A 13,423-nucleotide genomic window follows, 5' to 3' on the forward strand; every position below is an offset into this window, starting at 1 on the left:
TTTGTTTCTGACCAAATACTTATTTTCCACCATAATATGCAAATAAAATGAAAAAAAAACAGACAATGTGATTTTCTGGATTTTTTTTTCTCAGTTTGTCTCCCATAGTTGAGGTCTACCTATGATGTAAATTACAGACGCCTCTCATCTTTTTAAGTGGTGGAACTTGCACTATTGCTGACTGACTAAATACTTTTTTGCCCCACTGTATATAAGAGGACAATACAAATATCTCTCCGAGGATCTGTTTATACCAAGGAAGGTGATGGTTACAAGAGGAAATTCTCTGCATCTGGCGAAGAGAAGGTTCTTCTCCAACATAGAAGAGGATTCTTTACTGTTAGGGCAGTGAGAATCTGGAATTCCTTGCCTGAAGAGGTGGTGATGGCGAACTCAGTCGAGGGGTTCAAGAGAGGCCTGGATGTCTTCTTGGAGCGTAACAATATTATATCTTACAGATATTCGGTTCTTTAGAAGAATGTAGATCTGGGGATTTACTTCGACGGAATATAGGCTGAACAGGATGGACAATTGTCTTTTTTTGCCCTTGTTAACTATGTTACTATGTTACAGATCTTTTCCAAATCATTCAGGTTTCGTGGCTGTCGCTAGTCAACTGAGTTTCAGTTTACTCCAAAGATTTTCTACTGGGTTCAGGTCTGGAGACTGGCTAGGCCACTGCAGGACTTTGAAATGCTTGTTACGTATCGACTTTCTAGTTGTCATGGCTATGTGTTTTGGGACAATTGTCATGCTGGAAGACCCAGCCATGACCCATCTTGAATGCTCTTACTAAGAGAAGGAGGCTGTTGGCTAAAATCTAACAATACATGATCCCATCCATCCTTCCTTCAATAAGGCACAATGTTCCTGGCAACTTAGCAGAAAAGCACCCCCAAAGTATGATGTTTCTCCTACCATGCTGCATGGTTGAGATTGTGTTCTTGGGGTTGTACTCATCCTTCTCCTTCCTCCAAACACGGCGAGTGGAGTTGATAACAAAAAGTTCTATTTTGGTCTCATCTGACCACATGCCCTTCCACTATGCCTCCTCTGGATTATCCAGATGGTCACTGGTCAAGTGGGCCAGGACATAGGCTGTCGTGAGCAGGGGGACCTTGTGTGCTCTGCAGGATTTTAATCCATGATGGCGTAGTGTGTTACTAACGGTAATGTTTGAGATTATGGTTCAAGTTCTCTTTAGGTCATTGAACAGGTCCTCCCATGTAGTTTGGGGCTGATTCATAACATTTCTCAAAATCATTCTTACCCCACGAGGTGAGATCTTGCATGGAGCCCCAGACCATGAGAGATTGACAATCATCTTGCGTTTCTTCCATTTTCTAATAATTGTACCAACTGTTGTTCTCACCTACTCACCAAGTTGCTTGCCTATTGTCCTGTAGCCCATCTCAGCCTTGTGCAGGTCTAAAATTTTGTCAGTTCTTTGGTCTTGGCCATGGTGGAGAGGTTGTAGTGTGATTGATTGAGTGTGTGGACATGTGTCTTTTATACTAGTAACAAGTTCAAACAGGTGCAATTAATACAGGTAATGAGTGCAGTGTAGGAGGGCTTCTTAAAGAAAACTAACAGGTCTGTGTGAGTCAGAATTATTGCTGATTGGTAGGTGAACTTATTTCATGTAATAAAATGCAGTTTATTCATTTAAAAATCATACAATATGATTTTCTGGTTTTTATTTTTAGATTCTGTCTCTCACAGTTGAAGTGTACCTAAGATAAAAATTATAGACCTCTCCATAATTTGTAGGTGGGAAAACTTGCAAAATCGGCAGTGTATCAAATAGTTGTTTTCCCCACTGTATGCATGAACAGCCTTTGACAATATTTAACAGTACCGAACAATATGTGTTTAAACATAGTCCCGATTTATGAACATGTTTATTTCCGCTTTCTGCTCTAAATCACCTTAAATTGACTTGTATCTTTAAAAATTTTGCAAGATTTAGCAATTTCCAGAATATATCTGACAAGATAAAAAAAAACTTCATACTAATCACGCAGTTACATAATGGACATATCATATATTGTAGTCTTACGGTTTTACAATACCATGGCACAGAAGACCCGTAGACAGCAATTTTGTGTAATGAATCTCCACATATGAATCATGACATAGTTTTCATCTCTATTAGATCCCTTACCTGTAATCTACATATAATGATTTCATAAAGTAAGAGGATGCATGTCTGTTCCCATAAGGGTTATGAGTGTGAAATGTGTTCCCTGCTTCTTAAATTATTGGATAACTAAGAATTCTTCAATAAACCTCACCGTCTTCAGAGCGATGCATTTCAGCATAAACTCCACTTTCTAATATTAAAGATGTTGACAGGTTCAGCAATTTGTACGTCTGACTTATTCCCAGGAAATTGTCCTCCACTGAAGTATAACGGCAAGTTCCAAAGGCTCTGCTTGTTTTAAGAGCTCTATCTACATGGAAAAAATAAGTGTAGCTTTTTATCCAGCACCCAAGTTGCTAATTCTAGCTAGTTTTGTAAAAGGAAATCACTGGAACAATTTAATCACCAGTATTATCTATCTTCCATTATCTGCAAAAGTAGATTTAGGTAAGAAATAGCAACATTTTATAATACTATGGCTATTACAGACATTAAAGAGATCCTGTCATGTCGGGAATTGCTATTTACCTGCAGATAGAGGGTTAATTTGGAGGTTAAGAGTACTAAATTCATGCTTGCCTGAGTTGCTGAAAGCGAAGGAAGAAATGAAATGGTATCCTCCCTGTAGCTGTTAAATTCCAGTCATCGGGACAGTGAACCAAGTAGCTATCCTATACAGTGTCCGCGGCACTCCCCGTCACTGTGATTGACAGCTTGCGTTGCAGCGTGTGTGTGCAGCATGTGTGTGCAGAGCAGGCTGTCAATCACAGTGACGGGGAGTGCTTACAACGTGCTGATGGTATAGTGATCAGTGACTTTACCCACTCCCTGCACCGCCCCTATAACTAAGGGTACGTTTCCATGTACCTTAATCGCAGCACTTTGGACGGAGCGGAAAACCCGCTCCGCCCAAAGCCCCACCCCCTTCTGTCCGCGCGGTGATTCCGGATGTGCTCATTGAACACATCCGGAATCGCCGCAGGGTAGCCATAGAGTAGGCAGTTTACCTTGCGGAGACTGAGCGTCTCCTCAAGGTAAACCAACATGCTGCGGTCTAAAAAGACGTGTCGCATGTCCAGTTTAGCGGGTGTGTCACCCGCATAATTGAACACATAGTGGAGACGGGATTTCATAAAATCCCCTCCACTATGCAGGAACATTTGGCCGCTGCAGATTAAACACTGTGGCAGGATGCAGCGTTCAATCCGCAGCAAATACTGAATGTTTCCGGAACGGGGAAACATGCCTTAAAAGCCAACGGCTACAGGGAGATCATTTCTCCTTGTATCCTATATCTAGCAGCTAAATAGCATTTCCTAATATGACAGGTTCAGTATAAAATAATTTCTTACAACAGACACCATGTTGATATTATATTCAATAAATGCCCAACTCATGTGGGTCTGAGAACATCAGTGTGTGGCTCCACTGGCTGAGATTTGGCTTGCCACGTGCCGTCAATCTACAATGATGCCTAATGGAAGATGTGGAAATAACTAACCATGAAAACAGTGGATGGCCCAACAGGATACTGCATAAATGTCTCCAAGGACTTGTTCAAAGGGGGGTGAATGTATGGCGGCTATGCTGGACAAAACAATTTGTACCATATTACTTTAGTAGCAAAATGGATGGGATTTCACAAAATCTCATCCACACATTGTGAAAAATCCAAGGGGAATACAGAAAGAAAACAAACTACTGCAGCTATCTTGCCCAGTCTCCTGATTTGGCCACTGCAGCTAATCACAAGATGCTGTAGGAAAAGGACTAGGCTAGCATTACCAGAAAAAGTGAGTATAGTCTTGTTTTTTCCTAGCGAAGATATGCCTCTAGGAATGTCCCTGTGGTTTCTAGCAGAATTTTCAACTGCAATTCCACCCTGCATCACCATACCCTAATAGTCAAGTCATACTAATCTGATAACTGCATCCATGCTATGGCATTAACCCCTTCACGACCATGGGTTTTTGTGGTTTTGTGTTTTCATTTTTTGCTCACGTTCTTCCAGAGCCATAACTTTTTTATTTTGCGTTTTTTGCAGGATGAGTTGTACTTTTGAACAACACCATTAATTTGACCACATAATGTACTGGAAAATGGGAAAAAAGTTCCAAGTGCTGTTAAATTGATAAAAAAAAAGTTCAATTCCACAATTTTTGGGGATTTTGTTTTTACTATGTTCACTAAATGCTAAAACTGACCTGACATTATGATTCTCCAAGTTATTATAAGTTCGCAGACACCAAACTTGTATAGGTTATTTTTTATTTAAGTGGTGAAAAAAAAATCCAAAGTTTATAGAAAAAAAGGCACAATTTTCTGAGACTCGTAGCATCTCCATTTTTTGAGATTTTTGTACTCTGAGCTGACGTTTTTATTGATACTATTTGGGGGTAGACACAATGTTGTGATTGCCTGTTATTACATTTTATTGCAATGTGATGGCAGCCAAAAAACCATAATTCTGCCATTTTTATTTTTTTTCCCATCACCTAGTTTACCGATTGGATTAATTCAGTTTATATTTTTGAGATATATATATTTATATAATTGCCTTGTAATGTTTTCATTTCCTGTTCTGTCCAGATGTCACAGTATCAAAGAATTCAAAGAGGAGGAAGTTCACCGACCGCCATATTGGGACACCCAAGTGATGGGTGTCTCAATGTGGAAACTGCTTCTGGTACCAACCTATTGCGCAGTACCACCAGCGGAACGCCGTTGCACCACAGACACTCTATATGCCGTACGCACAACACACACACAGACTCACACACATGCAGCCTCTTACACGGTACCACCAGCGGAACACCGTCACACCACACACACTCTATATGCCGTATGCACCACACACACACTCACACACTCATACTCTCACACTCACATTCACATACTCACACTCACAGTCATACACTCACACTCACTCTCACACTCATACACTCACACACTCACTCTCACACTCATACACTCATACACTCACATTCACACACTCACACTCACACTCACTCTCACGCTCACTCTCACACTCTCACATTCACACTCACATACTTACGCAGCCTCTGGCACGGTACCACCAGTGGAAAACCGTCGCACTGCGCCTGCGCAAATTCCGCGCAGGCGCAGTGAATCATTCGGCTGATCCTGGTGCCAGATGCACGACGTGTCTACAGGCAGAGGAAGCTGGTCACGTTAAAGAAGTTTTCCCATGAACGAAAGTTCATTTTAAAAATTGCCTGTGTCTGACCGTGTACAGAGCATACCACATTTCCTGGGCAGGGGAGGAAGCAAAAGACAATACTAACATTACAGCAAGGGATCACAGAGGATTCATTTTGTGAGGTAAAATATTTCACTGACTGTTGTTAAACAATATTTTACCTCACAAAATGTATCCTTTGCGATCTCCTGCTGTAATGTCAGTATTGTCTTTTGCTTCCTCCCCTGACCAGGAGCTGGGTTATGTTCTGTACATGGTCAGACAAGGACAATTTTTAAAATTAACTTTTGTTCATGGGAAAACCCCTTTAAATAGAAATTCCTCCTAACATGCTGTACAGTGACTGTTTAGTGATGGGGTACACAGGTCAAACAAGAGATGACATGAGAGGAGAAGACAACAGATGGGGGAGAAATAAAGTGCACAGGGTTGGGACAGACAGAGCACAGGGGGAGACATCTCAAATGGGACAGCACATGAAGGGAGAACACAGCACAGGAAGGAGAGAGACAGCAGACAAGGGGATAGCACATGGGGTAGACAGGTCAAAGAAGAGAGCACAGATGGGAGAAGTCAGCACATGTAGAAAGAGAGAGTGGATAGGTGGGTGAGCACATGGGGGGTAGAGATTCTCAATGCTGCAAAGCCTGCCCCCATTGTGACATTACCGTCCTCCTGATGCGATGGCATCGGGCCTCCATTTATTGATTATACAGTATATTTTGATTGGGCATTTCTGAACACAGTGATACCAAATAAAGTGAAGGAAATAATTATTTGATCCCTTGCTGATTTTGTAAGTTTGCCCACTGAAAAAGACATGAGCAATAATTTTAAGGGTAGGTTAATTTTAACATTGAGAGATAGAATATCAAAAATAAAATCCAGAAAATCACATTGTATAAATTAAATAAATTTATTTGCATTTTGCAGTGAGAAATAAGTATTTGATCCCCTACCAACAATTAAGAGTTTTGGCTCCTATAGACCAGTTAGATGCTCCTAATCAACTCGTTACCTGCATTAAAGACAGCTGTCTTACATAGTCACCTTTACAAAAGACTCCTGTCCACAGACTCAATTAATCAGTGAGACTCTAACCTCTACAACATGGGCAAGACCAAAGAGCTTTCTATGGATTTAAGAGACAAGATCATAGGCCTGCACAAAGCTGGAATGGGCTACAAAACCATAAGATGCCGGGTGAGAAGGAGACAACTGTTGGTGCAATAGTAAGAAAATGGAAGAAGTACAAAATGGCTGTCAATCGACATCGATCTGGGGCGCCATGCAAAATCTCACCTCGTGGGGTATCCTTGATCATGACGAAGGTGAGAGATCAGCCTAAAAGTACACGGGGTGAACTTGTTAATGATCTCAAGGCAGCTGGGACCACAGTCACCAAGAAAACCATTGGTAACACATTACGCCGTAAAGGTTTAAAGTACTGCAGTGTCTGCAAGGTTCTCCTGCTCAAAAATGCACATGCGCAGGCCTGTCTTAAGTTTGCCAATGAACACCTGGATGATTCTGCGAGTGATTGGGAGAAGTTGCAGTGATCAGATGAGCAAAAATTGAGGTCTTTGGCATTAACTCAATTTGCCGTGTTTGGAGGAAGAGAAATGCTGCCTACGACCAAAAGAACACCGTCCCCACCATCAAGCATGGAGGTGGAAACATTATGTTTTGGGGGTGTTTCTCTGCTAACCGCACAGGACACCTTCACCACATCAATGGGAGAATGGATGGAGCCATGTACCATAAAATCCTGAGTGACAACCTCCTTCCCTCCACCAGGACATTAAAAACGGGTCGTGGCTGGGTCTTCCAGCAAGACAATAACCCAAAACATACAGCCAACGCAACAAATTAATGGCTTAAAAATAAGCACATTAAGGTCATGGAGTGGCCTAGCCAGACTCCAGACCTTTGTCCCATAGAAAACTTATGAAGGGAGTTGAAGCTCCGAGTTGCCAAGCGACAGCCTCAATAATGATTTAGAGATGATCTGCAAAGAGGAGTGGGCCAAAATTCATCCTGACATGTGCACAAACCTCATCAATGACAAAAAAAGTCTGACTGCTGTGCTTGCCAACAAGGGTTTGGCCACCAAGTATTGTCTTGTTTGCCAGAGGGATAAAATACTTATTTCTCACTGCAAAATGCAAGTAAATTTATATAACTTATACAATGTGATTTTCTGGATTTTATTTTTGATATTCTATCTCTAAATGTTAACATTAACCTACCCTTAAAATTATAGATTGTTCATGTCTTTGTCAGTGGGCAAACTTACAAAATCAGCAAGGGATCAAATTATTTACTTCACTGTATGTGTATTTTTTATATTGTTTTGTTTTGAATGGGTCAAAAGAGGGGTGATTTGAACTTTGTTTTACATTTTAAATACTATTTAAAGACTTTTTTTCGACTCTTTACTTGCTTCAATAGTCTCCTTAGGAGACTTGAAGCTGTAATTATCCGGTCACTTGCGATACACATAGCAGGGCATCAGCCCTGTTACATGTAGCAGAACTCATCATCTCCTATAAAAACCCCACTAGCACATTTATGATTGTTTGTACCATGTACTGTATTGTGAACCTATTATGACCAGTGTGTTGGGTACATCAAAGAAAATCTCTCCATACTCAGTATGTAAGTGTCATGTTACAAGAATTGATATGAAAATCAATGGCATCCATATAAGAAAAAGAATCTGAATTTACCAGAGGAGACCAGAGATTTACCAAGTGCTTTGGGTGATGTAGTTAATTTAGGTCACAAGAAGAAATAGAGTGTAAAGTATAGCGTGGCACTACTACAGGGTGCACAAGTAGGTTACCCAGACCAAAGTGAATAATAAAGTAACTTGGCACTCAACTGAATGATCCTTTTCAAGACAAGGTTTTTATTTGGCAGTCACAGTAAGTTGTTTCGGCCTACAATTGGCCTTCCGCAGTCTGCGGACTGCTGTATATAATGAGAGTAGAATGAAAGACTGTGTAAGTGTCTATTATGACACAGTGGTTTGGAAGCTACTGCAATATCCCACCGTCTATGAGGCGTATTGTGCTCTGGTAAATCGAGGAGAAATTAATATTGGTCATGAATATTGAATCTCTGAGGCTCTGTGCCTGTAGGAATATATGCCTGGTTAGTACAGGTTAATGCCTGGGATGTTGCAGTAGCTTCCAAACCACTGCCTCATAATAGGAACTTACACAGTCTTTCATTCTACTCTCATTATATACAGCAGTCGGCAGACTGACGAAGGCCAATGGTAGGCCGAAAAGTCTTACTGTGACTGCCAAATAAAAACCTTGTCTTGAAAAGGATCATTCAGTTGAGTGCCAAGTTACTTTATTATACAAGAAGAAATAGAGACACAACCAATAAATCTCTGGCAAAATTTAAAGATTTCTACAGTTTATAAACTATCATGGAATAATAACCTGATATGGCACACTGTTACATGGGAAATCTGTATGGGTGTGCGTGTAGTGTCGGTAGTGGGCCGAGCTGGGGGATGATAGGGGGTTGTCCCACTTCTTACCGCGCAGAGATGATAACAGAGACACGATGGAGGCAGATTCTGGGTGCAACAGGTCCAAGTTTATTCACGCTGGCCGTCCGACTGACGGCACACCTCGTGGCCCTCCGTTTCCAGAGCCGCTTCTCACACCGTACACTAGGGACGTGTCTGCACACACTGTCCCCTCCTTTACTGTCGACGCTCCTGACAGGTCCGTCACTGTGGCCGCCTTAGGCCCGTAAACCAACAGCGCTTCTACTGCTCAGTCGTCGTGTTACATACGGTGTCCTTCACCCAGAGCCTCGTCTCTGCTGCGGTCCTTTCCTGTCAGGACCACCCCCCAGACGTTTCCTCTCCTCAGTCCCCTTGGTCGGATTCTCCTCAGGGCACACAGACTGGCGTAGTCCTCCTGTCACCTGAGCTCCCCCTGGGGACTGGAACCTTCTGGAACCCTCCCTCAGTATTTATAACTCTCCCGGTTCCTTGAAACTGTCACTCTGTCACCACGCCCCCCATGACCAACGGTTTCTAAAGCCCTAAGCTGCTGTAAAGTCCTTTGCTCACACTCCTCCCTGCCATCTACTGTCCTCCCAAGGTACTGCACGTCCACTACACTTTCCTAGCTGTTTTCCCACTGTCATTACTAACACCTGTCTACACTGTGCATCCCTTTCCTTCTTCTTCAGACTAGTCCGTCCGTCCGTCAGGTCACCTTCCCTACATGCGCACAGGTTGCGGATTCTGCTGCTGATCCGCAGCAGATTTGGCCCTGCGAATCCGCAGCAGTTTCTGCTGTGTTGTACAGTACCTTTATAGTAAATGGAAATTGAAAAACGCACTGCACATGCTGCGGATTTTCCCGCGTGGATTAGCTGCGGTTTTAAATCCGCAGCATGTCAATTCTTTGTGCGGATTCCGCAGCTGTTTGACACCTGCTCCATTGTACAGGTGTCAAACCGCAGGCTAAACCACACTAAATCTGCAGGTAAAATGCAGATCATTTGACCTACAGATGTAGTCTGTATAAAAGCAGCAACACTTTAGTCTTTCCCAACATTTGGATAGGAGATCAGTGCGCACAGATTATTCCACCTAGGGATAAAAAAAGACTAATCTGATTGTGGCATACTATGATTGTGGCGTCACATTGAAAATGGGAGTGGTAGTCTGATTCAAGTGATAGAGGGAACTGCTGCAGCTCTATAGTCCCTCAATGTGACAGAATTGATTGATCTGACATTTACTGCAGTAAAAGCACCTTTTAAACAGCCTTTTATCCTCCCATTCTACAAGCAAGGAGGGCTGTATTAAACCCCTAAGAGCTAATTTTGCTACTAACCAAAATCCTGAACACAAGGCTGGTGTGTCACAGGAAGTGCGAGAGCTTCCTGCATTGTGAGCTAGGCAAGTCATCGTTTCTTCTTCTTTTGTTTTAAAAGCTAAAAGAAAAATCACAATAATTCAGAAATGTACACACATCTGTCTTCCAATATTTTTGCTGTTTTGCCACTTCATTGTTGCAGTTGTCCATTATGAGACCTACTCATCCTACCCAAATACCACTATTGGTTACCACTGGTTACCGTCTGCTTTCCCCTAGCCAGAAAGTTTGAAGTCACTTGGACATTGATAAGGTCATGCTTGCGTTAAAGAGTTCAATATGGGTTCAATACACACATAGGAGAATTTCTAAAATTTTCACAAAGTTGGTGGATTTGAAAATCAAATGATCCAACCAACTCTAACCTGCATTTATCATACATTTATGACATATCCTGTGGAAAAGTTTAATTAGAAGCCTTTTAATCTTGCAATTTGTGGCAATTTTATTCACTGCAAATCATTTTTTTAGGAAAATTCAGCATAGCTCACATTTATCATACATTTATGAAACAATATTTTTTATTTATATAACGCCAACATATTCGGCAGCACTTTATAATTAAGAGGTGACACATATAAACAACATATTCAATGCAAGGTAAGACAGTTTAAATAGTTACATTAGGAGTGAGGGCCCTGCTCGCATGTTTACAATGTACAGTAGAAGGAAATATGGGGACATAATAGGTGAAAAGTGCTGTGACAAAATCAGAGTCGGGGGGATAGAGATATCCCCCCCGCCATCACCAATCTGTGATGGAGTTGACACAGGCACAGCTCTTTGGTGCCCCCCTTACCCTCAGGTCAGTCAGGAAACTGCACCTAGGATAAGTGGTTGCCAAAGAGGCTGCCTTGTTACGTACTGGTTATCGAGGCCCTCTGTAGTGAGTGCGGTATATATATCAAAAGTCTTAAGCCGGGAATATACATATAAACCTCAGGTCCCTCACTGCCAGAATCCCCCAATAACACCATAACTGTATGCTGCCACCAGTTCCTCGTTATATATAATCCAGGTCCGTTAACAAGCTTATATCGGGTCAGAAACAAACCCCAGGTAGGGTATAGGTACTAGCCGGACTCACAGACATGGGAAATCGGGATTTGAGATAAAAGAGCAGCCCAAAATTAATTGATATTTTGATAGATAATATAATTATATAGGAATATACAGATATTACAGCTAGAAGTACAGAAGGTAGGGTACAGGTATGGGATTACATTTAGCTGAATGTGTCAAGTTACCATTTCTTAAAGCATGTGGGCCCAGGGAAGCTCTCGAGTCCACAGGTACTTTCTTAGTGTAACGAATGGAAGCGGAGGCAGAGATGGTGAAGTTCACATTCGTTGTTTATTTTTAAAGTGGAACCTCGGGACCACAGTCCGGGGGGCTCCAAAGGGGGCATAACTAGTGAGCCCCAGGTACCTGTAGTAAAGCCCCTCAGACAGGACCAGAGTGGAATACCCAGAGGACACAAGTGCTACCTCCAGTTAGACCCCGGACATGTGGCAGTTGTTCCAGCGGGACCAAAAGGAATAACAGAAATTATAGCAGAGTCCGTAATGAGACGGGTCCTGGATCCGGGTAGTTGGTAGATAGCTGGCTCCAGTAACCTTGTCACAGTCCTCGGACTCGGATGGCTGTTGGTGGAACGGTATGGCTTTTGCACAGATGATAGCCGAGATAGCCAGGGTAATCAGGATACAGATATTCTGTGGAGACAGATAGCATGAGAGAATGCACAGAGACTGCAAACGCAGCGCAGACAGGTTAGCAACAGAACCGGATGTAGCAATGATTGATACTCACTGCTCCGGCGCTCTCACTATGGAGGAGAGGCCAGAAATAGCAGCCAGTGCACTGCCATTGGATAATTACCCATTTTGAAAAATGCACGCTGTCCCTTTAAGAAGCCAGGTGATCACGCGTGCGTGCCCTAATAGCTTTAGCTAAAGACCTGAAGACGGGACACCAGGAGGTGGGGGAAGGGGAGAGAACTGAACGCTGAGAAGCAGCATGGGACACACAGGAAGCCGGCTTCTGCACTGGGACAGCGTGCAAGGCACGAGGTGAGTGCCCTGAACGGGGGGCAGCGGCAGACCAGGGAGCAGAGCCGGGACAGGGACTGGGTTTAACTCTTAGTTTCTGGTCCTTCTTCACACGTGTCGTAACGCAGCTTCCGTGGCAGAAATATAACACTGGCTAAAGGTGCGTAGCTAGTTTTTAACCCCTAGCTTGCCCCCTCCCATATTTGCCACCACCTCTCTGGGTTGGACTGAAATCTCTTCCCTTGACCTCCTAGCTAAAATAATTCCCAATATCTAGAATGGGTCATAACTTCCTAATGGGAGGTCCAAATGGGACGACTGACATCTCAATGGGTTAGTTGTGGCTGGACTGACATGGAGAGTCCAAACTTGGATCAGCTAAGTGGTTCTGGAGAGCGAGTCTTGATAGCTCGGATTCTGGTGGTATATTGGACTTAACCCTGAGATTCACAGTACTCTCATAATTCATCTCTATGTGTTGGTGGCGCTCCATCTAGAACTTCAATTGATAGCCGATTGATGTTGGCCGCCTTGCACAAAAGACAGCAGGGGATTCCAGCATTGTTAAACCTTGCCTTAATTAACAAATGGCCTCTAATTCTCTGGCCATATGGAATGTTCCTCTTCTTTTGGGAATTTGTCTGCTTATCTCATGGGTGGGGGCCACAGTACAGGAGTGGAGGGAGATCTCTGGATAATATATTGGGCTTGAAATTACTAAATCAAAATGGAGTCTCCCTCGTCCCTCACAGTGCAGGTTATTTCAGATTCATCAATTATAATAAATAGGGATTTTCTTATAAAGCTGCATGATCCAGTCATCAGCCAGTCTATTTAAGTGCAATTATCAAGTGCAGTTATTGTGTGCACGGACGGTGTAGAGACAGATTAATAGGAGGGAGCAGATTCTGAATAATATTTAGAAGGAGGAAATAAGGGAGAGTTAAGTTAGCGAGTTGAGGTGACAGGCTTGTTTAAAAAGATGTGCTTTTAAAACATGCTTAGAAAACACGGGGGCTAGATATCAGTCAGTTCGTCTGGGGTAGTGCATTCCAGAGAATTGGTGCAAGCACAGGAAAAGTCTTGGAGATGG

This window comes from Dendrobates tinctorius, unplaced genomic scaffold (genome assembly GCF_039654945.1).
Source record: "Dendrobates tinctorius isolate UK_male_01 unplaced genomic scaffold, ASM3965494v1 ptg000091l, whole genome shotgun sequence".
Lineage (NCBI taxonomy): Eukaryota > Metazoa > Chordata > Amphibia > Anura > Dendrobatidae > Dendrobates > Dendrobates tinctorius.